Here is a 27,603-nt window from a genome sequence, read left to right as displayed (position 1 = left end):
TGAGCCACCCAGGCACCCCTACACATCAAATTGTTTTAAATACATCCCTACAAAGCAGACTTGTAGCCATTTAGGGTCTGCTGCTCTGCACACACTACAGAACTTTGCCTGAAATCTGTTACCTATGGATAAATAAACCCTGCATTTATAAAGACCCCAAGCCACCACTGTCCTCTGGAGCATTCAAATCCAAAGATTCCCTGCTGTGCAGCTTAGCAACAACACCTAGACCAGCAATCCCCAACTCCTCTTCCCCAGGAGTGCCCTTGCCCTCCCCTTCTGGATGGCTACCCCTCCACCACTCCACCCTAGAGCCACCCATCCCAGACCCCTCTAACTCAACTTCCACCTCAACTACCCCACCAACCCCTGTGCCTTGTAGCTTCTAATGGACTACTCCTGTGGGTAAACCTGCCAAAGCATTGCTTAAATAAAGTTTGTCTGTGCTACTGCCACCCTGTGGTCATATCTTTTTCCTTCATCAACCTGAAATCCTTTACCCTATAAATAGCATTTATGTATTTTAAGACTAAGGGACAAATCACCTCCTCTGTGAAGATTTTAATGCCATCCTCAAACAGTCCCTTCCTCCCCTTTGTTTCCGTAGTATAATCTATTATAGTACTTTCTCCATTATAATGTAACTAACATCTCTCCAGCCTATGATTTCTAAAAGTCATAAAAAATAGCTATTTTATTTTTACCTTCCCTGTTCTTAGAATTGGATTTAGCACATAGTAGGTTCTCAATAAATATTTTCTTTTCCATTTGGCTATTTTGGACACTGCTGTTATGAACACTGGGGTGCATATGCTCCTTATCTGTATCTTTGGGGTAAATACCCAGTAGTGCAATTGCTGAGTCATAAGGTAGCTCTGTTTTTAACTTTTTGATGAACCTCCACACTGTTTTCCAAAGTGGCTGCACCAGCTTACATTCCCACCAAGAGTGTAAGAGGGCTCCCCTTTCTCCACAACCTCTCAAACATTTGTTGTTTCTTGTCTTAACAATTTTTGCCATTCTAATTGGGGTAAGGTAGTATAACAATGTGGTTTATTTTATTATTATTCAAATTTTTATTATTATTCACATTTTTTAATAAACATATAATGTATTTTTATCACCAGGGGTACAGGTCTGTGAATCGCCAGGTTTACACACTTCACAGCACTCACCATAGCACATATCGTCCCCAATGTCCACAACCCCATCACACTCTCCCAAACCCCCTCCCCTCAGCATCCCTCAGTTTGTTTTGTGAGATTAAGAGTCACTTATGGTTTGTCTCCATCCCGATCCCATTTTGTTTCATTTATTCTTCTCCTACACCCCCAAACCTGCCACGTTGCATCTCCACCACCTCGTATCAGGGAGATCATGTGATACTTGTCTTTCTCCGATTGACTTATTTAGCTAAGCATAAACCCTCTAGTTCCATCAAGATTTCATTTCTTTTGATGGGTGCATAGGATATATATATATATATATATATCACCTTTTCTTTATCCATTATCTCTTGATAGACATCTAGGTCTTTCTATAGTTTGGCTATTGTGAACATTGCTGTTATATACATTCGGGTGCACGTGCCCCTTTGGATTACTACGTTTGTATCTTTAGGGTAAATACCCAGTAGTGCAATTGCTGGGTCATAGGGTAGCTCTATTTTCAACTTTTTGAGGAACCTCCATGCTGTTTTCCAGAGTGGTTGCTCCAGCTTGCATTCCCACCAACAGTGTAGAAGGCTTTCCCTTTCTCCGCATCCTCGCCAGCATCTGTCATTTCCTGACTTGTTAATTTTAGCCATTCTGACTGGTGTGAGGTGATACCTCATTGTGGTTTTGATTTGTATTTCCCTGATGCCGAGTGATGTGGAGCACTTTTTCATGAGTCTGTTAGCCATCTGGATGTCTTCTTCGCAGAAATGTCTGTTCATGTCTTCTGCCCATTTCTTGATTGGATTATTTGTTCTTTGGGGGTTCAGTTTGCTAAGTTCTTTATAGATTTTGGATACTAGACCTTTATCTGATATGTCACTTGCAAATATCTTCTCCCATTCTGTCAGTAGTCTTTTGGTTTTGTTCACTGTTTCCTTTGCTGTGGAAAAGCTTTTGATCTTGATGAAATCCCAATAGTTCATTTTTGCCCTTGCTTCCCTTTCCATTAGTGATATTCCCAGGAAGAAGTTGCTGCAGCTGAGGTAGAAGAGGTTGCTGCTTGTGTTCTCCTCAAGGATTTTGATGGATTCCTTTCATCCATTGAGGTCCTTCATCCATTTTAGTCTATTTTCGTGTGTAGTGTAAGGAAATGGTCCAGTTTCATTTTTCTGCTTGTGGCTGTCCAATTTTCCCAACACCATTTGTTGAAGAAACTGTCTTCTTTCCATTGGACATTCTTTCCTGCTTTGTCGAAGATTAGTTGACCATAGAGTTGAGGGTCTTTTTCTGGTTTTTTCAACCATTTGTTGAAGAAACTGTCTTCTTTCCATTGGACATTCTTTCCTGCTTTGTTGAAGATTAGTTGACCATAGAGTTGAAGGTCTTTTTCAGGGCTCTCTATTCTGTTCCACTATGTGTCTGTTTTTGTGCCAGTACCATACTGTCTTGATGATGACAGCTTTGTAATAGAGCTAGAAGTCCAGAATTGTGATGCCACCAACTTTGGCTTTCTTTTTCAATATTCTTTTGTCTATTTGAGGTCTTTTCTGGTTCCATATAAATTTTAGGATTATTTGTTCCCTTTCTTTGAAAAAAATGGGTGGGATTTTGATAGGGATTGCATTAAATGTGCAGATTGCTTTAGGTAGTATAGACATTTTCACAATATTTGTTCTTCCAATCCAGGAGCATGGAACATTTTTCCATTTCTTTGTGTCTTCCTCAATTTCTTTCATGAGTACTTTACATTTTCTGAGTACAGATTCTTTGCCTCTTTGGTTAGGTTTATTCTTAGGTATCTTGTGGTTTTGGGTGCAACTGTAAATGGGATTGACTCCTTAATTTCTCTTTCTTCTGTCTTGTTGGTGTAGAGAAATGCAACTGATTTCTGTGCATTGCTTTTACATCCTGACACTTTACTGAATTCCTGTGTAAGTTCTAGCAGTTTGGGAGTGGAGCCTTTTGGGTTTCCCACATATAGTATCATATCATCTGCAAAGAGTGATAGTTTGACTTCTTCCTTGCCAATTTGGATGCCTTTAATTTCTTTTTGTTGTCTGATTGCTGAGGCTAGGACTTGTAGTACTATGTTGAATAGCAGTGGTGATAATGGACATCCCTGCCATCTTCCTGACCTTAGCGGAAAAGCTTTCAGTTTTTCTCCATTGAGAATGATGTTTGTGGAGGGTTTTTCATCAATGGCTTTGATAATATTGAGGTATGTGCCCTCTTTCCTTACACTTTGAAGAGTTTTGATCAGGAAGGGATGCTATAATTTGTCAAATGCTTTTTCAGCATCTATGGAGAGTATCATATGGTTCTTGTTCTTTCTTTTATTAATGTATTGTATCACATTGATTGATTTGCAGATGGTGAGCCAGCATTGCAGCCCTGGAATAAATCCCACTTGGTCATGGTGAATAATCCTTTTAACATACTGTTGGCTCCTATTGGCTAGTATTTTAGTGAGGATTTTCACATCTGTGTTCATCAAGGATAGTGGTCTGTAATTCTCTTTTTTGATGGGATCCTTGTCTGGCTTTGGGTGATGCTGGCCTCATAAAATGAGTTTGGAAGTTTTCCTTCCATTTCTATTTTTTGGAACAGTTTCAGGAGAATAGGAATCAATTCTTCTTTAAATATTTGGTAGAATTCCCCTGGGAAGCCATCTGGCCCTGGGTATTTGTTTGTTTGGAGATTTTTAATGACTGTTTCAATCTCCTTATTGGTTATGGGTCTGTTCAGGTTTTCTATTTCTTCCTGGTTCATCTGTGGAAGTTTATTTATATATCTCCAGGAATGCATCCATTTCTTCCAGATTGTCAAATTTGTTGGCATAGAGTTGCTCATAGTATGTTCTTATAATTGTTTGTATTTCTTTAGTGTTGGTGTGATCTCTCCTCTTTCATTCATGATTTTATTTATTTGGGTCCTTTCTCTTTTCTTTTTGATAATTTTGGCCAGGGGTTTATCAATCTTATTAATTCTTTCAAAGAACCAGCTCCTAGTTCTGTTGATTTGTTCTACTGTTTTTTGGTTTCTATTTCATTGATTTCTTCTCTGCTCTGATCTTTATGATTTCTCTTCTCCTGCTGGGTTTAGGCTTTCTTTCTTGTTCTTTCTCCAGCTCCTTTAGGTGTAGGGTTAGGTTGTGTATTTGAGACCTTTCTTGTTTCTTGAGAAAGACTTGTACTACTATATATTTTCCTCTCAGGACTGCCTTTGCTGTGTCCCACAGATTTTGAACCGTTGTGTTTCATTATCATTTGTTTCCATGAATTTTTTCAATTCTTTAATTTCCTGGTTGACCCATTCTTTCTTTAGTAGGATGCTGTTTAGTCTCCATGCATTTGGGTTCATTCCAACTTTAGTCTTGTGATTGAGTTCTAGCTTCAGACCATTGTGGTCTGAAAATATGCAGAGAATGATCCCAATCTTTTGGTACCAGTTGAAACCTGATTTATGACCCAAGATGTGATCTATTCTGGAGAATGTTCCATGTGCACTAGAGAAGAATGTGTATTCTGTTGCTTTGGGATGAAATGTTCTGAATATATCTGTGATGTCCACCTGGTCCAGTGTGTCATTTAAGGCCTTTATTTCCTTGTTGATCTTGGGCTTGGATGATCTGTCCATTTCAGTGAGGGAGTGTTAAAGTCCCCTACTATTATTGTATTATTGTCAATGTGTTTCTTTGATTTTGTTATTAATTGGTTTATATAGTTGGCTGCTCCCATGTTAGGGGCATAGATATTTAAAATTGTTAGATATTCTTGTGGGACAGACCCCTTGAGTATGATATAGTGTCCTTCCTCATCTCTTATTATAGTCTTTGGCTTAAAGTCTAATCAATCTAATATAAGGATTGCCACCCTAGCTTTCTTCTGATGTCCATTAGCATGGTAAATTGTTTTCCACCCCCTCACTTTAAATCTGGATGTGTCTTCAGGTCAAAAATGAGTTTCTTGTAGGCAGCATATTGATGGGTTTTGTTTTTTGATCCATTCTGATACTCTGTGTCTTTTGATTGGGGCATTTAGCCCATTTACATTCAGGGTAACTACTGAAAAATGCGAATTTAGTGCCATTGTATTGCCTGTAAGGTGACTGTTACTGTATATTGTCTCTGTTCCTTTTTGATCTACTACTTTTAGGGTATCTCTTTGCTTAGAGGACCCCTTTCAATATTTCCTGTAGAGCTGGTTTGGTGTTTGCAAATTCTTTTAGTTTTTGTTTGTCCTGGAAACTTTTTATCTCTCCATTTTGAATAATAGCCTCGCTGGATATAGTATTCTTGGCTGCATGTTTTTCTTGTTTAGCGCTCTGAATATAGCATGCCAGTTCTTTCTGGCCTGCCAGCTCTCTGTGAATAAGTCTGCTGCCAATCTAATATTTTTACCATTGTATGTTACAGACTTCTTTTTCCAGGCTGGTTTCAGTATTTTCTCTTTGTCACTAAGACTTGTAAATTTTACTAATAGGTGACAGGGTGTGGACCTATTCTTGTTGATTTTGAGGGGGTTCTCTGCACCTCCTGGATTTTGATGCTTGTTCCCTTTGCCATATTAGGGAAATTCTCTCCAATAATTCTCTCCAATATACCTTCTGCTCCCCTCTCTCTTTCCTTTTCTTCTGGAATCCCAATTATTCTAATGTTGTTTTTTCTTATGGTGTCACTTGTCTCTTGAATTCTCCCCTCATGGTCCAGTATTTGTCTCTCTTTTGCTCAGCTTCCTTATTTTCTGTCAGTTGGTCTTCTATATCACTAATTCTTTCTTCTGCCTCATTTATCCTAGCAGTAAGAGCCTCCATTTTTTATTATACCTCATTAATAGCTTTTTTTATTTCAACTTGGTTAGATTTTAGTTCTTATATATCCAGAAAGGGCTTTAATCTCTTCAGAGAGGGTTTCTCTTATATCTTCCATGCCTTTTTCAAGCCCGCCTAGAACCTTGAGAATCATCATTCTGAAATCTAGATCTGACATATTACCAATGTCCAAATTGATTAGGTCACTAGCCTTTGGTTTTGCCTCTTTTTTTTTTTTTTTTTTTTTTTTTTTTTTTTTTTTTTTGGTGAGTTTTTCCTCCTTGTCATTTTGTCCAGATAAGAATATATGAAGGAACAAAAAAAAATACTAAAGGGGTGGCAAAGACCCCAGGAAAATGCACTTTAACCAAATCAGAAGGGACCCCAAATCGTGGGGGGGGGGTAGAAAGGGTATAAAAAGAAGTTCAGAAAAAAATTTTTAAAAATATAAAAAAGAAAAAATATATATATTAGACTGTTGACTAGAACAAGGTCACCCACTTAATTTGGGGAGTATTTTGCTCTCTTAGAACAAACTACCTCCCAAAATTTTAAAGAATGAAAACACATATAAGGGTGAACACAATGAAGGGATGGAATATGCCTATAAAGATGAAAAAAATTTTTTTTTAATTTCTAAAAACGGAGTTGATAAAGTAAGTTGGTTGGGAGAATAAAGAAAAAGAAAGTGGAGAGAATTTGCTCAGGCTGGAGACTAGAACAAGCCCGGAGCTAGATTTAGGGTATATTTTGAGCTATTAGAAGATGTTGTACCCCAAATCTTTTAGAAGAAAAAACCCTATGTGTATACAAAAAATGAAGATAGACACAATGAATGATAAAATATGACTATAATAATGAAGGTTCAAAAAAGATTATTTTTTTAATGAAAGGTATTGTTAAGATAAATTAGCTAAAAAACGTAAAAAAAAGGGTAAAGGGTAAAAGTTTAAAAAAAATTAAAAGAAGAAAAAAATTAAATTAACTGAGAGACTAAAGAATCTTGGGGAGAAAGCCATGAATTCCATGCTTTGCTTTCTCCTCCTCTGGAATTCCACTATTCTCCTTGGTAAGTCAAGTTGGTCTAGGCTGGTTTTCTTGTTGATCTTCTGTGGAAGGGGCCTGTTGTAGTGATTCTCAAGTGCCTTTGCCTTAGGCAGAATTGCACCACCCTTAATAGGGGCCAGGCTAAGTAATCCACTCGGGTTCACTTTCGGGAGCTTTTGTTCCCTGAACACTTTCCATAGAGTTCTGGAGGATGGGAATGAAAACAGTGGCCTCAATATCCTGCCCACGAGGAGCCAAGAGTTCAGAGCCCCACTCCTCAGTGCGCCCTCAGAGAAAAGCGCTCAATGACTCCCATCTCCCTCGCCTCTGGCTGTGCTCCAAGCTCACCCAGGCTGTGACCAGCTCAAGGTAACCCTGAGCTGAGAGCTTACTCCTCTGCTCTATCTCTGTAGCCGGCTTTCCTGCTCTAATACCCACGAGCTCTGTGACACTCGGGCACCCCCAATCCTTCTGTGACCCTGCAAGACCTGGGGCCATGCTGACCCTGCATGGGCTTCACCCCGATTTAGCATGTGGAGCGATGTTCCTCAGTGGAGCAGACTTTTAAAAGTCCTGATTTTGTGTTCTGTTGTTCCACCGCTTGCCAGGAGCCGGCCCCTCCCCCCGTGGTCTATCTTCCTGTCACTTTGGATTCATTTCTCTGCCATCCTACCTTTCAGAAAGTGGTCGATTTTCTTTTTCTAGAATTGTTGCTCTTCTTCTCTTCTGTCTTCTGTTGGATTTGTAGGTGTTTGCAATGGTTTGATAAGCTATCTAGCTGATCTTCTGCTACCTGATGTAGTCTCAGCCTACTACTTCTCTGCCATCTTGACTCCTCCCTTTTCATCAACAATGTGGTTTTGATTTGAATTTCCCTGATGGCTAATGATGTAAACATCTTTTCTTGTGTCTGTTAGCCATTTGTATGTCTTCTTTGGTCGAACTGTGGTAGGACCCAAGATGCCCTTCAACAGATTAATGGATAAAGATGTAGTCCATATATGCAATGGAATATTACTCAGTCATCAGAAAAGATGAATAGCCAATATTTGCATCAACATGGATGGAACTGGAGGAGACAATGCTAAGTGAAATAAGCAACCAGAGAAAGACAATTGTCATATGGTTTCACTTATTTGTGGAACACAAGGAATAGTATGGAGGATATTAGGAGAAGGAAGGAAAAAATGAAGAGGGGGAAATCAGAGGGGGAGACGAACCATGAGAAACTACAGACTCAGTGAATCAAACTAAGGGTTTTAAGGGGGAGAACAGGTTAGCCCAGTGATGGGTATTAAGGCTCCATATTAAATGGAGTACTGGGTTTTATACACAAAAAATGAATTATGGAACATTACATCAAAAACCAATGATGTCCTGTATGATGACTAACATGACAAAGTAAATAAATAAATAAATATAAGAGAAGAATAAATAGGAGCACCTGGGTGGCTCAGTTTGTTAGGCCTCTGCCTTTGGCTCAGGATCGAACCCCACATCGGGCTCTCTGCTCAGCAGAGAGCCTGCTTACCCCTCTTTCTCTGCCTGCCTCTCTGCCTACTTGTGATCTCTCTCTGTTAAATAAATAAAATCTTAAAAAATAATAAAAGAATGAATAAATAATATTTTTTTCCAAATAGTGAAATGCTAATTTACTATAGAAACTCAATAAGTATGGTTAGAGTATAATCAAAATTTAACACATAATACACTGTGTAGTAAATGTGGATAAGGACAGAGTTGTCTTGGCAAGCAACTTATGCTTATCCTCTACAAATTGATTTGGACATCTACAGCCCTCTGAGAAGGGAATCAATCCCCTACCTCACTCCCACTTTCATCAGCCAAACATATGCTATGGAGTGAAAATACAGAGCTGGGTAGATGTGGTAAGTTAGTTTGGGATAGAAAAGAGCTCAATGCAGTAGATTTAAAAAATATGTTCAGGTATGACATATGGGACTAGAAAGGCTCAAAAAGAACAACTATCACCTACATGGTATGACAGGAGTATCGTAAATAGAGCAACACAGTCTGATGAACCTGAAACTCCTAAAGGACTTCAAGCCCTACAGTGTCTCCTCAAAATACCATGGCTCAGAATAGATCTAAAATTCCTAGAAGGGGGAGACTGGATGGCTTAATGGGTTGAGCCTCTGCCTTCGGCTCAGGCCATGATCTCAGGGCTGTGAGATCAAGCTCCGCATCGGGCTCTCTGCTCAGCAGGGAGCCTGCTTCCCCATCTCTCTCTGCCTGCCTCTCGGCCTCCTTGTGCTCTCTCTCTCTCTCTTTTTCAGATAAAGAAATAAAATAAAATAAATAAATATAAAATAAAGTAAAATTCCTAGAAGACTTCAAGCTCCACAGAATTCCTCATGACACCATGCCTGGTACAGAATAAGAACTCTGAAACTCCAAAAGACGCCAAGTTCTATTTAATTTCCCATGGCACCACAGCATAGCACAAAAGAGTACAGATAGCTGGAAGGAGTTCCATGATAGGTGAGGCTGTGATGGCTTCATGGGGAACCTCAAGCATCCCCAAAAGGAGCTAAGATGTTCCCCATGTTACAAGAGTCAAGTGGATATGTTAAACATGGGAGTTCCATACTGTTTTGTTGTCTCTGTAAATGTGAACCATGTGAGCTTCATGCCAGCTGGGGACCTAGGTCTTCAGGGGCTACCAGCCAGGATGAACACAAACGCAGCCAAGGGCTATATATCAGCAGCAGAGGCCAGCAAGGACAGGTAATGATAAATGAAGACCAGATGACACAGGGTAGCAGTATGTCAGGCATATCCTCAAGTCTCCATCCTCTCAGGATGGGGATGAGTGGAGGAAATGGAGTCAACTGAGAAAGCCCAGAAGGGACTGACATTCTTCTGAATTGGGTAAGATTGAATTTCTACCACTAGCCAAATAGCCATTCACACAGAAATTAACTTCATTATATGAAAATTTTAAAAGGAAGAATTTTGATAACTTGAGTAAGAGGCCTTTAAAATCCATACCCTTTATACATATTTCAAGTCCCTACTATGTGCAAAGCACTGTGCTGGCTTCTTGGAGGATACAATGCTGGGTCAGATATCATCCTTAAATGAGTCTAGTTTGGGCAAGAATGTGATCACACAAAGTGATTTTGTTAACGTGAGATGATTTACAAAGAGAAACAAGAGCTCTAAAGAGGTTCACGAAGGGAAGAAACAATACTGACATCATTTATTCAGGGAAATTTCACAAAGAAGAGTACATTTGGAGGAACAACAATGAAATTCCAATATTTTGAGCATCCTTTAAGACTGTAATAAAGCATTTAAATTTACAAGGATCGGATTTGTACAAGTGGACAACAGACAAATCATCAAATCATTTATTGATTTAATGGTGCCTTTTCTAAAGCACTATCACCCATGTGTTGACTTAAAGCCATTGCAAAATCACCATTTTTGATGTCTACATAAGAAGCAGGAGGGTCAGAAATAGCATTTAGCATCAGAGGACTTGAAACTGAATGCTGTAGCACCAAGAATCAAGTGAACATCTAAAGATAAACTTGAACGCTTTCACCCCAGCTTTCACTATTTGCTTCCTCTCAACTGAACTAGAAGTAACTAAGAGACTGTCACATTCCTGTAACCATGGAAGTTCTTAACGACTTGAATGACACTCAAAACAGGCCCAGCAGACAAAGAGGGTTACTCTGCAAAGGCCACAGTACACAGTACAAGCCAGAGACGAAGGAAGGGAAAAACTAGGAAAATGCCAGCATGGAGATTCACATGATCAGAAACAAGGAAGAGAATGTACACCAGGCAGTTGGCAATGTTCTTTGAAAGTTGATGCAATGTTTAATTGATTCTCTGAGCCACTTGGCTACCAAAATGAATAAGTAAGAGATAAAAATAGAAACTGGAGAGGAAAGATGAAAGCTCTCGGCTGTACTCTAAGACCAGCTAAATGCAAGATCATGAACAAGCGTTTCTGCTTTTCTGGGTCTGTTTCTTTGTTGATCTGAAGAAAATTAACTGGGTGGTTTCCCTGTTCTCTTCCAGCTACAGAAGTTTAATAGATTCCCAGTACAAATAAAAGGAGTGAAAAAATAAAAAATAGTCTAGTTAAAAAATAGTCTAGGAGAGAAAAGGGACCCCCCCCCAAAAAAAGGAGGGAGGAAGGGGGAGAATGAATTAGGGGAGGGTACAATAATTTTCTTCCATTACCTTACAAATACTTCAGTTGTAATATGCAGTTTGCTATACATTCTTACCCATGATATACTCTTGACCCCACTGTCTAAGATCTAAGTCCAATGGCTTGTAACCCAGTTCACATTGACAAAATGTAGTTGGTGGAATAGAGACGAATCTAGGCATTTCTTATCAAAGTGAATGTTTTATCTCAAAGGAAAACTAGAGTCACAAAGTTGAGCAAGGATACATAATATTCCTGAGAAATACAAGCAATAATTTTTATCAAACCTATGTTATTTCATTTTGGTTTTGCTTTATATGGATCATTAATCCCAACTACACTTGGTCTTAAACACATAAGAGGTGACCTCTGTTACCTTCAGTTCTCATTTTATTCACCAAAGTAGCATATCACTATCTACTGATGTCTTCTCCTTAGAAAATCCTCAATTATTCAGAAAAGATAATAAAATACATCTTTGTTTAAAACTTCTAAAATCTTTATGCTATTTGTGAGCACCATTACTGAACCATGTACAGACCACACAGGCATTCTCTTATTCCCCCAATTATTTTATTCTCCAAAAACACTAATATAGATATAAAAGAGCCCTGGAATCTAACATTATGATATTAGCTTCAGGTTGGGGTGCCAACTTACCATGAATGAAACACAGGAATTCCCAGGAATGAAACACACCTATCACATTCCCTTAACATAGGAGCTCATGTTCAGTAACAAATTCTCAGGCAAATGAAAAATCTCCAAATGTATATGTTCAATTTACCATGCACAATTTAAAATACATAATGCTTATACATACCAATATACATTCATATATATAAATAATATAATATATATATAAATGTTCTACAAATAAATGTGTTCTGATTATTATGCCAGAATCTGTAGAGGATACTAAGTTAAATAAGGCACAATTCCCAAACTCAGGAAACTTACAGACTGGTTAAAGAGACAAGACTGGAGGATCACTTTTCTATATGAAGTATTAATAAAAATAATAATTACCATTCACCAACTATTCACTATGTAGAAGCCACTTTTACATGACACTTAAACGTTTTGAGTTATTTAATTGACACAGTAACTTTCTATCATAGGTGCCATTATTAAATTCATTCTACAAATAAAAAAAGTAAAGTTTAAAATACACTGTTGTATTTATAAGGTGTTTTAAGACTCATGGTAAGCACAAAGCAAAAACCTACATTGGATTCACAGAACATTTTTAAAAAGGTATCAAAACATACCACTATTGAGGGCACCTGGGTGGCTCAGTGGGTTAAAGCCTCTGCCTTCAGCTCAGGTCGCGATCCCGGGGTCCTGGGATCGAGCCCTGCATGGAGCTCTCTGCTCAGCAGGGAGCGTGCTTCCCCTCTTCTCTCTCTCTGCCTGCCTCTCTGCCTACTTGTGATCTCTGTCTGTCATAAATAAATAAAATCTTTAAAAAAAAAAAAAAACATACCACTATGGAATATTATCAATTCATAAAAAAGACAGCAAAAGGGGAAAATCCCTGAGATATCTGTACACTGAAATTATAAGACATTGATGAATGAAATTGAAGAAGACACAAATAATGGAAAGATATTCTGTGCTCGCGAATTGGAAAAATTAATGTTAAATGTCCATATTGTCCAATGCCATCTACAGATTCAGTACAACTCCTATCAAATCTCCAATGGCATCTTACACAGAAATGGAAAAACAATCCTAAAATTCACATAAAACCTCAAAAGATCACAAATAGACAAAGCAACCCTGAGAAAGAAGAAAAAAGGTGGAGACATATGCTTCCTGATTTTAAAACTTATTATAAAACTATTGTAAGGGGGGCACCTGAGTGGCTTAATGGGTTAAAGCCTCTACCTTCGGTTCAGGTCATGATCCCAGGGTCCTGGGATTGAGCCCTGCATCGGGCTCTCTGCTCATCAGAGAGCCTGCTTCCTCCCCACCCCTCCCACTCCCCCGCCTGCCTCTCTGCCTACTTGTGATCTCTGTCAAATAAATAAATAAAATCTTTAAAAAAAAAAAAAAACTATTGTAATCAAAACAGTATTGTACTGGCATAAAAACAGACATATAGACCAATGGAACATAATCAAGAATTCAGAAATAAACCAATCATAAACAGTCAACTAATATTTGACAGTTCTTCTGCCTAGTTCCACCTCAAACTATGTAACAGTTCATCCTAGAGCAGTAATCACCTAAGAATTTATGCTACATGTACCCATAAAGATCTACAATTAAAATAGCAAACCTTCTCTATGTTATTTTCTTCTGTCATCTTCAATGCAAATCTACCATTTAGTCAAAGCCAAGTATCTGTCTTGACTAAGGTCTTACTAAATTGAATTTTTATATTATTCTTAGAGGCAAAGCAAAGAATGGAAACACAGTGAGTTTTAGTCCTAAACTATGCCACAACACTGAAATTGCCATCATTTAAATAGTCTCATTTCTCCAAAATGAAATAGAATATATAGGGAAATGGAAAATTTAATTCACTATGAAGAGCCTAATTAGCTTTGCAGATAAAAACTAAAGGTTTGTGTGGGTTTCTCCAGCCTGCCCTAATCTCTTAGACTACTCAGACAGATCATTAAATAAATTCATCTGTAGTTGGTTTTGTTGGCCCCACAAAAGTGACCAGTGGCTCTGCTCAGGCCAAACCAATAAATAATCAACTTGAGATTGACATAATTCCTAAAAGCCAAGATCTAGTCACATTTATGGCAACCTCTGTCACCTAGGAGAGCTCTGCATACTTCTCTCTAGTGTCTAAGCCCACCCTTTCCTTTATGGGCCGATTCAAGCCCCACCTCATACATGAGGGGATCCATAACTGCCCCATTTCAGGGGACTCACTCTACTACAGACCTACTGTGGATATCCGTTCTCTGCATCTCTCAGCTTTTGTTGTTCTATATTAGCAGCAGAATATACCCTACCTGAGCACCAGATGTTTTTGCTCTAAGTCCCTTTTTAGCCTTAAGCTCACCTAGGATGGTGATTTGCACATTGTAGGTGCTCACAGCTTCAGAGCCCTCTTCTTTAAGCAGAATTTGCTAAGAGTCTGGTTTATTAGACTCTAAGCAGTATATTTAAAGGACTTCATTAAAATATGAGACCACATCTCAAAAGGAGACATAATTGTGAGGCCCCAGTGTGCTTCAGAGGCTCTGGGGGAATGTTCTGGGCTGAAATGGCAAACACCACATTCTCTTGTCTGTAATAATTGGGCAGGTTCATCCTCACACCTTTAAAATTTCACAGATCACACGTTCCTCCTCTAAAGACGTGTTTTACTTCCCTTACATTCCTGTCTTATTTATTCCTGTGCTGCTTCTCTAGGACAAAGAAATTAAGAAGTTCTTAAAAGTCAGACCAAAAAATAACCTAGGAAGGTCCTATATGAGAATTTTTTTCCAAGGAAAAGGGCAGGCACAAAGAGTACCTTAGGGCCTGGGCAGAGTTTATAAAAAATAAAAAATTATAAAAAAAAATAATAATAAAAAAATTAAATTAAATTAAAAAATCGCAGTCAGGATAAGAGTAAGAATGATTTTGATTTCAAGTGACAGGAAACCAATTTGAACCAAATAAAGGGACAAAAGGGGGAGCTTTTATAAGAATTCTTAGTATTCTCATGAGATCCGAGGTCTGTAGAACAGCTCACATCAGTTTTTTAAATGCTAGCATTTCTCTCACCATTTCTCATCGTTCTTGTCTCATAGTTGCTCTCTTCCACATATCTGTTTCCTCTCTCTCTATCTCACTGTTCCTTCCCTTACCTGGACTTTCACATTTTCTCTCAACTGTACTCTCTGCTTCTCTTGTTTATATGGTAGTAAACTTGGCCACCAGCAGCTCTGAAACAGCACATCTCATAGCTTCAGTTATCAGACAAGTCATCGAAGATATTTCTCAATTTTAGTCCAAAATCTTAGAAGAAGATGCTAATTGGCCCAGGTTTAATCAAATGCCCAAATCTGGAACTAAGGACTACAGCCAAGAGATAAAGTCACATTGTCCAAAATGGCTGCCCCATGATAACCTTATTATGGTCGTCAGAAAATAACCATAACCAGGGTAAATCAGAAAAGAAAAAGAAAAGAGGGAATCTTTAATAAGGGAATCAAATGACCAGAGTAAATCAGAAAAGAAAAGAGGGACTCTAAGAAGAAACAAAGTATTCCATGCAGTAGATCTGACCCTTGGCAGTTCTCATATCTCCAAGAGGAGGTGCTTCTGGCAATTCCGTATCTGTTATATTTTGCAATGAAACAGAATGCCAAAATGTCTTCAGCAAATAAGGGAGTTTTAGTCACCCTAACTGGACATAGTGGTCATATGTTCCTACAGATCAACAGGATTTTTAAAGATTTTATTTATTTATTTGACAGAGATCACAAGTAGGCAGAGAGGCAGGCAGAGAGGGAGAGGAGGAAGCAGGCTCCCTGCTGAGCAGAGAGCCTGATGTGGGGCTCGGTCCCAGAACCCTGGGATCATGACCCGAGCCGAAAGCAGAGCCTTAACCCACTGAGCCACCCAGGTGCCCCCACAGGATTTATATTTAAGTCACTGTAAAGAAGTCCTGACTCCATAGAAGAACACAGATTAAATAATGGATTAAAGCCAGTGACAGTTATATAAATTTATGGTATGTCAAGAAAATAGTCTATAGCCACTAGGATCATGCTTCTAAAGAAGTTGGAATTACACATAACATTGCTCACAATAAAAACTGCAGTAAAAAAACAGGGTGTGGAACTTACAAAGTTTAATAACAAATACACAATATGTTGGAAAGTATTCCAATACAGCAATAATTATATATGTCTTATATACAATATATATGTTATATATATATATAGTTACATATGGATATCAGAGTTACAGTGGGTTTTAGTTTCTTCTTTATATCCTTCCAGTATTTTTTGGATTTTTCCTACTAAAAACTGTATTATTTTATAAATGGAAAGGTGAAGGGTTAAAATGGTTAGTAAAGGGCTCATTAAAGTGTTTGATCGGTGTCACTAAAAGATGGCTTGCTCCATAGACACCCAGGGAGCTATGGTTCAGGAAGTCTGCTGTTCTCCTGGTTATCAGTGATGGTGAGCCTGTTGGTGAACCCAGAGAAGATGTTCCAGAAAATGGACCAAGTTGTGCAAGACGAAGAGAGGGCTGAAGGAAAGAGGGAAGTCTGAAAACAGGTCAAGCACTCACTCCACGTCCCAGATATGGGCATTCCCACTTCACAGACACACTGTGAACCCAGGCGGGCCACCCCGACATCATCATCCCTGCATCTCTCTCTGAGGATCAATCCTACATAGCCTTTCTCTGCATCTCCCTCTGAGGATCAATCCTACATAGCCTTTCTCTACTGCTTCCCTATTGAAACAAAAAATCTTCAGCAGCTTGCCTCTCCTATAGTCCCACCTTGTCCAAGCCCCTAATCACAGAACCAGATCAAGGGAACCTCTTGTAGTCCCGCAGCAGTGAAGACAAAGGCTCAGGCCAGGTTCCAGGTCTAGGGGACATTTATAACTGGCTTTACAATTCCCTAACCTTAACTATCCTGAGGATCAAACACTCTCTCTGGGTCTGTGATCTGGCATTTGGATTAGTAGTATCAGCTTAACTTTTAACAACAACAACAACAACAAAAAATCAGAGTTACCAGCTTATAAATTCTGTGAGTCTACAAAGTTTAAGGGAACTCTCCAAATTTATAATCCAAGTCAGTTCTGATAATCATAGAGTCCTACACCCTGACAGAGGAGTGAACATTTAAATGATGAAGACTTTTTCTTTGTGTTTACCAAGACGGACATTTAGGCGACCTTCGTTCTCCCTGGCCTTTCATACTGGAGAGCCTTTGAGAGCCAGGTCAATTACACTCTTCCCTGGGCGGCAGAAGGAGCTTTAAAAAATGTTGTTGTCACTGTGTCAGATCAGGTGGAGAGGAGCAGAAATAGGACTGGGGAGTCTCAAAAGGTATTAGGCAGCCGGTTCCGTAGAAACTAAATTCCATTCGCTGGGATTCCATATACTGCCCCGAGAGAGCAAAAATGTTCAATTCTCTTTATTAGTGCTGGATTTATGGTTCAAAATGAAGATTAAATTAAGACAAAAATATCAAACTTGATGTTCTAAATAGCTCTTTAAATTCAAGGTCCTCCGCCGTGTGCTACAGCATCTGATCTGTCCGCCCTGATCCCAGAGTCTCCCGGAACTAATCTGCTGAGTTCACTGGTAACAAACCAATTTTTATAAGGCTACTTTCATCATGCTAGCCCTTTGCTCAGAAAACCATATAGCTTTTGGATATCCATGAAACAAGTCTGGAATCCTTAGGCCAGCTCTTGGGTACTTCTCAAATCCAGCCTAACCATGCCCAAGCCACCGGTGTCTCCAGCAAACCTTCTTCCTCTCACCTGGTATGGCACCTCTTTGTCCTATGAACATGTTCCAGCTGACCCCACCCTCTGGCCTTTCTCTGTTCTGGTCCCCTCCACTCCAAGCATCAGCATCTATTCCCAATGACCAGGCAAGCCCTCTCTCATCTTTAACCATCCCTTGGCCTTTCCAGGCCACATGAGTCACACCCTTCTCTGAATTCCTATAACCCTGACTGGCCTGAAAATTAACATTCACAGACAATCCACTACAGGCTGGGTTCTACACATGTTCTTTTGCAGTATTACTTCATCTCGTCTTCCCAAGAACCTTGTAAGACAGTCACTGTTACCTTATTTCATTGTCAGTGCAGGAAGTAGGATGTTAATAATTTAGTTCTTCTGAAAGCCTGAGCTCTACAGAAACAATACTTTAGTCATTTCCCACACACACCCGTCCCTGATGCCTAGTGACTGGCACCCCTAAAGTACTTTGTTCTACTCACAAAACATTACAGATTTGAAGTGGAAAAACTAGAGTCCAAATCTAAATCTGTCTCCAGACACGATGGTTTTATGTGTATGTGCAGACACAGGCAACGGGCAGGAATTCATTAAATACAGGCTGGTCACGTGCTATTGCCCAGGATAAGCACTCCCAAACTGTTTCCTTACCACTGAAGGCCACACTGCCACCCACAGTTTACACACACACACACACACACACACACACACACACACACACATACACACACACGATAGAAGGAAGACCCCCATACAAGCTGTGCAACTGCCACTTCCAGGCACCGTCCAGGCACCATCACTGCCCCTTCCCACCATACCGCCACTCCAAGCCCCTCCAACATAGACACAGAAGTGGTTCTCTTGCTGCAGTCAAATGAGCAGAGCCAAGGGAGCCAAAGAAGACCCTTGCAGATACATACATACCTGCTTCCAACACTCCCAAATGGATTTATGCAATGAATATAATCTGCTCAGCTTTAAAATCTCCATCAGATTGATGTGAACATCAAATTCAGATGTGACTGAACTGGCCTCTAGCAAACAAAAATTACAGAGGATTCATATTAAGTGAGACCTACCTTCTTTTATTGGCAATGACCAATAGTGCCAACCTATGCATCATTATAGCTCTTTGCCATCTGAGGGTCTGAATCTTGCAGGGCTGGGGGGGTGCTGATAAAAAGCAAGGATACTTATTCACATGGCTTCTGAATTATGACATCTTAGTGGTCTCCAAGTGAAAATAAATTTAGGAAAATTAATGCCCTACATAACCCTTCTAATCAAAGGGTAAATCAATATCATACACCTTATTTTTTTCTAACAACACAAACAAGTATTGACTAAGCCTGGAGCCCTGTTTTAATTTAACATGTCCATGATACCTGGTGGATCCAAGAACATTTCATCTGGTTCCTTGACTCGTAGTACTCACCATAATAAATGAAGATTTTCTTAATAAAAATAATGTTCTTGTCCAAGAAAGTTTAATAGGTCAATATCCACAGATCTGATTACCCTTATTTAAGATATACAGAAGCATTGAATTAAGAGTGATGAAAAGTGAAACAATGTGTCAAGCTTAGTTGCTGTTTCTCAGGATTTGTGATTTATGGGGCTGCCACCATAATTAGCTGATGGAATATAAAAGAACCAAAGACTATAAGAGTATGTTCTAATGAGGTAGGAAAGTACACACTCCTGCCCAGCTAATACATCGGAACAGTTATATATTGTTTCTCTAAGTTTACATATTGACTTCAATCATTTCAAATACCAAAAGGCTCCCCTCATTCTAATATTTGCTTTCCTTTCTCTAGAGTTCTATGTATCTTCCCCTTCCCTACTAGACTGTGCACTAATTGAACAGAGAGGTGAGGTTTATTCACCTTTGTATCTTCTCATTCCCAGCACTGTGCTAGCAGCAGGGCATGTGTCCCTTAGTTAAACAGTGGGGAAACTGAATTTCTAGAAGGAAAAAAAATAAAGAAGCATGAGAAGAATTTCAGTTGGTTAAATAATTAGAGCCGTTACTGGGGCCTACTCTGTGCTGAGCACTGGACCAAATATCTTACAGATAACAGCCTTCATCTCCATGACACCTCCACAAGCTGGGGTTTTTCACGGGGCAGGGAAGTAGGTAGAAGAAGGTGAAAAGCCTGGCCACACAGCTGTCCAGGGTAAAACAGTCCCCAGCACCAGGAGTATCCTTCCATCTCTAGGAGGCTGCTTCTTTGAAAATATAAACCAAGGCCCGGTAGCCCTTGGTAGAGGCCAGCATGGGGCCCTTCTTCTCTACCTTCCCCAGTGGAGCCTGCGATCTCCAGTGCCCACCCAAGTCCCCCAGCCTCTGCCACTGCCTGCTAGGTACCCCTCCCATGTACCCCAAGGCAGCCCTTAGAGGTCAGCTGATGCAATGTCAGCTGCCAAAGTTTTCAAAAAGGCAATGAAATTAGAGTGGAAATTTGGGAATTCCTGGGCCATGGGGCCTCTGCAGGGCTCCTTCTGTCAAGACTCAGAAACTGTCATTCGTTTGATGACTTTGTATTATTTCTTCTGGGAAAACCCAGTGCTGGGCACAAGACATTATCGATTTCATCTTCTCCTTGCCTAAACTTCCCAGAAAAAAGGCTTACTGCCAAAACTTCCTGCAGAAGCATAATTAAAAATTCCATTTTGAGATCTTTTTTTTTTTTTTAAGATTTTATTTATTTATTTGTCAGAGAGAGAGAGAGCAAGCACAGGCAGACAGAGTGGCAGGCAGAGTCAGAGGGAGAAGCAGGCTCCCTGCGGAGGAAGGACCCGGATGTGGGACTCGATCCCAGGATGCTGGGATCATGACCTGAGCCAAAGGCAGCTGCTTAATCAACTGAGCAACCCAGGCATCCCCCATTTTGAGATCATCTTTATTGACAAACCTACATACCATACTTACAAAATGGAAAAGTTGTTTTATTTTTTAAATTTGAGTTATATCATCTCATAAAAGTCCCAAAGATGTGTTGAGGTCTAAAAAGTAAGCTACTTTTCACGGAGACTTCAATGGGGACTTTAGTCAGGGTCAGCCTCATACTAATCATCACATAATTCTGGGCCCCAGCAGAGATCTCACAAGCTTTTCCAACTTCATAATAAAAGCCACCAAATCTCTCTTAGAAATCCATATGCCTCCAGTGGAATAATTTAATTGTTACTAAGGCTACAAGGCTAGCTACTCTAAGTTAAAGTAAGGAAAACTAATAGGGGAGACAGGTTACTTCAAACCATTTTTCTCTACCTTTTCAGGGTCTTAATGATAGTCTGGGTCTATGTCTTAGCCAAATAAAGAATGGTTCAGTGCACATGTCTTAGAATTACACTCAGTATCTTAATTACTTTTTCTTCCTTTTCCTTGAATACAGACATAAAAGAATTCATGAAGTACAATCTCTCCGTAATTCTCTACAATATGAAATTAAAAGCATTACAAGTGTCTCAGTATAATTACATAGTCTAGATTCATTGTTTGATGTTGTGACCATACTTACTAATTGGATCTCTCTAAGACTTTACCGGTTTTTTGTTGGGATTTTTTGTGTGTTGTTTTGTTTTTATTTTTTTTTTTCATTTTCTTTCCCAGATGCACAAACTTCAAAGCACAGATTTTATCATGTAACAGACCTCAGTTTGAGTTGATAGATCCCCACGTTTTCCCAGCTTCATTCAGCTCTACAAAGTTTCTACACCTCCTGCAGTATGTTTCTCCATCCCTATAATGAGGACAATTAGCCTAACATGCACATGATGTTCTGCAGGTAAAATGAGAAAGTGTAAGGAAAATACTTTGAATACTATCTGCTAGATTTTTATTTCAAGAATTTTCCCTTAAAAAAAAAATACTTTCCCTTATATTTTAAGAATTGTCAGTTTGACTTCCTAAAACGATAGTGGAGTGGTTCACCCTGCATTTCTGCTTCATTTGAACATCATAGCTTTTCAAGCAATACAAAGCGAAACCATACTGGTTCTCTATTTCTGTTGTTCTCTTTGAAATCTTCACTTTACACAAAAGATCTTTTGATGCATGCCTGTCATGTTCCCTTTCATGTAATAACTTAGATGGGTGATTTTCTCAGCAGTAATCATGTCAAAATATGAATGGATAATTGCCATGATTCTGTTTGTTGACAGATTTAAATAAAATGTCACATGAATATAAAATCACTTTTCATATCTTCTTGTGAATGATGTTGTAGTGAGGATAAACTTTCAAATAATATAACGGGGAAATGAACACAAGTTTACTTACTTTTAATTCCTTCATTCTTCTAATAGGAGAAAGGCATTAATCAAAGTATTAAATCTAAGAAAAAGGAACTCCAGGAGTCAATTCTTGAGTATCTACGGTACCATAACTGCACAGTTAAACACAAGAGAATTTTGTATTCAAATTTATTAATAAAAAGGGGTAACATGGTAAACTGGAAAAAATTGGGATTGGGTCCTGCTTCTGCCATAAGGTCACTTTACCATTAAATCATTCACCTCATTGAGCCTCAAGATAGAGCTTATGTCAAACTAGAACAAGTGTCAGCTGCTACAGACTACATGTCAAACCCTGCCCACTCCCTGCTTTTGTAAATAAAGTTTTATTGGAATACGACCACGCCCATTCATAACATATTACCTATGGCTTCCATTGCATTACAAAGGCAGAGTTCAGTGGCTGCAAACAGAGACCATGTGGCTCAAAAACCTAAAATATGTACTATCTTGTCCTTACAGAAATTTTAAGTTTTGATGAATTTGAATTTGACAATTTTTTATGGTTTATATGACTTTGGGCTTTAGTTAAGAAATAAACTCCTCCAAGGTCAGAAAGATTTCTCTTAGAAGTCTTGAAGTTTGAGATTTACAGTTATTTCTATAATTCATCTCAACTTAATTTTATATACAATGCAAGTTAAGAATTCAGTTTAATTCTTGGAATATTGATATCCCATTGTTCCAGCAACATTTATTAAAAATCCTTTCCTGTCTGGAGCATTTGGGTGGCTCAGTCGGTTAAGCATCTGCCTTCCTCTCAGGTCATGATCCCAGGGCCCTGGGATGAAGCTCCACATTGAGCTCCTTGCTCAGCAGGGAGACTGCTTCTCCCTCTCCCTCTGCCTGCTGCTTCCTCTGCTCCCTGTGCTTGTGCTTTTCCCTCTCAGTCTTTTTCTGTCAAATAAATATATAAAATCTTAAAAAAAAAAAAAAAGAAAATACTTTCTTTTCTCCTTGTATTGCTTTAAAAGCTTTACTGAAAATTAATTGGCCATATATTTATGGTTTATTTCTTAATGCTCTATTCTGTCCCACTAATATGTGTATTTTGCCATATGACAATACTACTTGGCAGTGATTATTGTAGAGTTACAGAAATCCTTGAAATCAGGTAGACTACAATCTACAACTTTTTTTTTTTTAGAATTGTTTTGCTAATATGAATCCCTTGAATTAAATTAATCTTAGAATCAGCTTGTCCAATTATAAAAACAAACTTGCTAGGGGTACTAGTGAGAATTACACTGAATCTATAGATCAACTTAGGGAGAATTGACATCTTACAACTTTGAGACATGTGGAGGTGCCTGGGTGGCTCAGTCAGTTAAGCGTCTGCCATCAGCTCAGGTCGTGATCTAGGTCATGATCTCAGGGTCCTGGGATCAAGCCCCGTATCAGGCTACCTGCCCAGCAGTGAGTTAGCTTCTCTCCCTCTCTCTCTCTGACTCTTCTTCTTGCTTGTTCCTTGTCCCTCTCTCCCTCCCATTAAAAAAATAATTTTTCAAATTAAAAAATATATTGACTCATGAACATGATATAAACCTCCATTTATTTATATTTTCTTTACACTATTACAACAATATTGTGTGGTTTTCAGTGGGGTCTTTTACATATTTGTTAAATTTTTCCCTAGTAATTTTATGTTTTTGGAGGCTATTACAGATGGGTTTTTGTTTGTTTTGATTTTCAAATAGATCATGATCAGTATATAAGAATACATTTTCCTTAGTATACGGACTTTTTATCCTGTGACCTTGCTTTTGTTTCTGTAAATCATTTAGGACTTTCTATGTCTATAATATGTCATCCTTCAATAAAGGCAAATTTACTTCTTTTCCAATCTGAATGCATTTTGTTTCTTTGTCTTACTTTATTGCACTAAGACTTCTAGTAGAATGCTGAATAGAAATGTTAAGACCAAACATTCTTGCTTTTTTTCTTAATCATTGGAGGAAAGCACTTGGCCTTTCATCATTAAGTATGATATCAATCTTTATAGAGTTGAGAAAATTCTCTTTAATTCTTCATTTGCTGTAAGTGTTTATCAGGAACTGCTTCTAATTTTGTCAGATGTCTTTTTTCTGCATCTATTGAGTTGATTATACTGATTTTCTCCTTAATCTGTTAATACGGTGAATTACAATGATTGTTTAATGTATTATCAGTCACTTTCCTAGCTAGCACCACTTTACCACTACTCTAAATGCATTACATAGATTTTACTATATTTTCATATTTATTCAGTTCAAAATATTTCCACATTTTTCTTATTATTTTTTACCTTGACCATGGGTTATTCAGAAATGGAATATTTAACTTCCAAACATATGGGGATTTTACATATGTATTATTGTCATTCCTTCTAACTTCCATTGAAACCAGAGAACATAATTTGCATGATTCAAATCTTTTAAAATTGAGACTTGTTTTAATAGCCCAGCATATCATCTATTTTAGTGAATGTCCATGTACACTTTTTTTTTAATTTTTTATTTTTTATAAACATATACTTTTATCCCCAGGGGTACGGGTCTGTGAATCGCCAGGTTTACACACTTCACAGCACTCACCAAAGCACATACCCTCCCCAATGACCATAACCCCAACCCCCCTCCCCCCAGCAACCCTCAGTTTGTTTTGTGAGATTAAGAGTCACTTATGGTTTGTCTCCCTCCCAATCCCATCTTGTTTCATTGATTCTTCTCCTACCCACTTAAGCCCCCATGTTGCATCACCACTTCCTCACATCAGGGAGATCATACGATAGTTGTCTTTCTCTGCTTGACTTATTTCACTAAGCATGATACGCTCTAGTTCCATCCATGTTGTTGCAAATGGCAAGATTTCATTTCTTTTGATGGCTGCATAGTATTCCATTGTGTATATATACCACATCTTCTTGATCCATTCATCTGTTGATGGACATCTAGGTTCTTTCCATAGTTTGGCTATTGTGGACATTGCTGCTATAAACATTCGGGTGCACATGCCCCTTTGGATCACTACGTTTGTATCTTTAGGGTAAATACCCAGTAGTGCAATTGCCGGGTCATAGGGCAGTTCTATTTTCGACATTTTGAGGAACCTCCATGCTGTTTTCCAGAGTGGTTGCACCAGCTTGCATTCCCACCAACAGTGTAGGAGGGACATCTGTCACCCCATTGATCGCCAGGGTTGATTCGGCTGATCTGGCTGGCTAGGCAGGTGTCCCCTTCCTCCCTCACCCCTCCATGTGCATCCCTCCCGAAGCTGCGCGCTTGGTCGAAGAGGACGACCTTCCCCCGATAGAGGAGAGGACCGTTCTTCGGTCAAGGATATACGAGTAGCTGCGCTCCCCTGCTAGAACCTCCAAACAAGCTCCATGTACACTTTTGAAAAAGGTATATTTTTCTGTCGTGGGATGTAGTACTCTGTAAGTGTCAGATAGGTCATGCTCACTGATAGAATTGTCCAAACTTTATATGTCTTCACTGATTTCCAGTCTTTTTCTTATATTAATTACTAGGAGAGAATTAGTGAGTTTTATAACATTAATTCTTTGTCAACTGAAGCCCAGGGAATAAAGTTTATGCTAATACTTCTGTTCTGAGAACTCTGTTTTTTTGGCCTGATAATGAAATGGTGACTAATCTGTAGGGTTTGTTTTGCCCAGTTAAGGACTTACCACCTACAATATTAGTGTGATGCTAAGGAAGTGTAATGTTTTGAATGGTTGATTCCCAAACACTAAATTATTATCTGTGAGTTGCCAGACAGTCTACCCAGAATTTGTCTTCCTTGAACATTACTAGTTTTCTGTGTTTGAAACTCTTGTAGATTTTATTGGGTTATACACTTATTCCTACAGGAAATCATTGATATTGATCTTCTAGGGCAGGAAAAGCTAGAGTTTGAGGACAGATTTCAGCTTTGCTTGCTGCTGAATTAGCTTTAGATGATTTTTACAAACTTGAGGAGAATGTGATAAGTGTCACTGTATATAAGAAAATTTGTTAGCAAGGAATTATTAAATGTTTATTTATGTGTACCACTCACCTTCACACTGACTGCTTTATCTCTCTCTCTATATATATATATATAAAACCATTATTTGTTCCCTCTTGTGCTTTGTTTATCTTTAGAAAAAGAGACAATACTTCTGTAAAATCTATTTAATCAGAACATTGTCAAGAAAACAAAAGGATAAGAAGAAAGTAATATAATTGTTGAGGTTGTAGAAAGAGCAGTAGAATATGGAAATATAGTTAGTTAATCCTATTTTCATAAATAACTCTAGACACTTTGGGGGGTGTATTTATTCTTGGCTCATGAACCTTGTATCTATTAAAATTCTAGCCTCTACTAATCTAGGCTAGCTTTTTTTTTTTTTTTTTTTTTTGCTGTTATTACTGTTGTTTTCTTTCTTTTTTTGGTCTGATGACCTGATAGCAGATGGTGTAGGATTCAATTAAGCACACCTAGGAGATTTAGATTATGTCTTTGATTTTCCCGGTCACTAATAGCATGAAAATCTGCTATTGGATTCTTATGTATATCAGAAAGATATACATAAAGAAACTAACTGAAATTCAAAAGACAGAATTCTCTTCAGTCACAAGCAAGGTATTGGGTATTCTGTGTCCTCTAAAAATTCTGGGTCCTGTGAGGTAAGAATTACTACGTTAACATTTTATTTGGAAAGCATAAACTGGTGAAAGCAAAGAAAAAAGTGAAGGGAGGAAAAAGAGCAGGGAGCCCTATGCGGGGCTCAATCCCAGGATGCTGGGATCATGACCTGAGCCGCAGGCAGACACTTAATGCCTAAGCCACCCAGCACCCCATTATTTTTTATTTTTTAAGAGGAAGATTATATGATTGACATTCAAAGAAGACATCAAGAAAATTAGCATTGTCTAAACTTCAACCCAGAAAACTTTAGACATGAAATATGTATGGAAAAGTAACAGCAAGGAATTTCAAATTGAAGACTTTTTTTTTTTGTCTAAAAAGTTCTAGACCAGTAGTAATAAATATTTATGAGAACTGGAAACTTAATATTTATTGAGTTAATTTTTTAATAAATGGACACTTTTGGTGGAGGGTTTTTTTTTTTTTGTCCAGGCTCCCTTGTCTTGAATTACCCACCACACATACACATCTCCAAAGAAACAGGCCTCTCAAGCACATTTTTAGTATGTGTTCTCCCCACCTACTCTTCACAGCTTATTAGATAAAGAAACAGCTAACACATAAGGAACTAGTCTGGAGACAGATGTGAGTCAATCTCATTTTCTTCTCTAGGGAATCAAAATTTGTATGGTGAGAAAATGGGTCAGTTAGACTCAGAGAGTAGGCTTTCCAGATTCGTGTATATTTGGAGCTAGGGAATCATGTCAGGAAGGTCTGGCAAGTTACATAAAGTCTATACTGCCAAGAGAGAAGAATGAAGGAGAGAGAAAGAGAGGGGTAACCGCCAACCTACAAAAGGAGACAGAAACAGTACCGCATCAGATCAGGTAACTTCCCAAGTTCTGGTACTACTCCTTTGTAAGTAGAGCAACCACACAATTTGTCTTAAGCCAAGTATGTTGGTTTCTTAGATCTGCCATATAACCACATACTTGGCAGTTTATAACAACAGAAATTTCTTTTCTCACAGTTC

This window comes from Mustela nigripes, chromosome 2 (genome assembly GCF_022355385.1).
Source record: "Mustela nigripes isolate SB6536 chromosome 2, MUSNIG.SB6536, whole genome shotgun sequence".
NCBI classification, from domain to species: domain Eukaryota; kingdom Metazoa; phylum Chordata; class Mammalia; order Carnivora; family Mustelidae; genus Mustela; species Mustela nigripes.
This window is presented reverse-complemented; position numbering follows the sequence as displayed.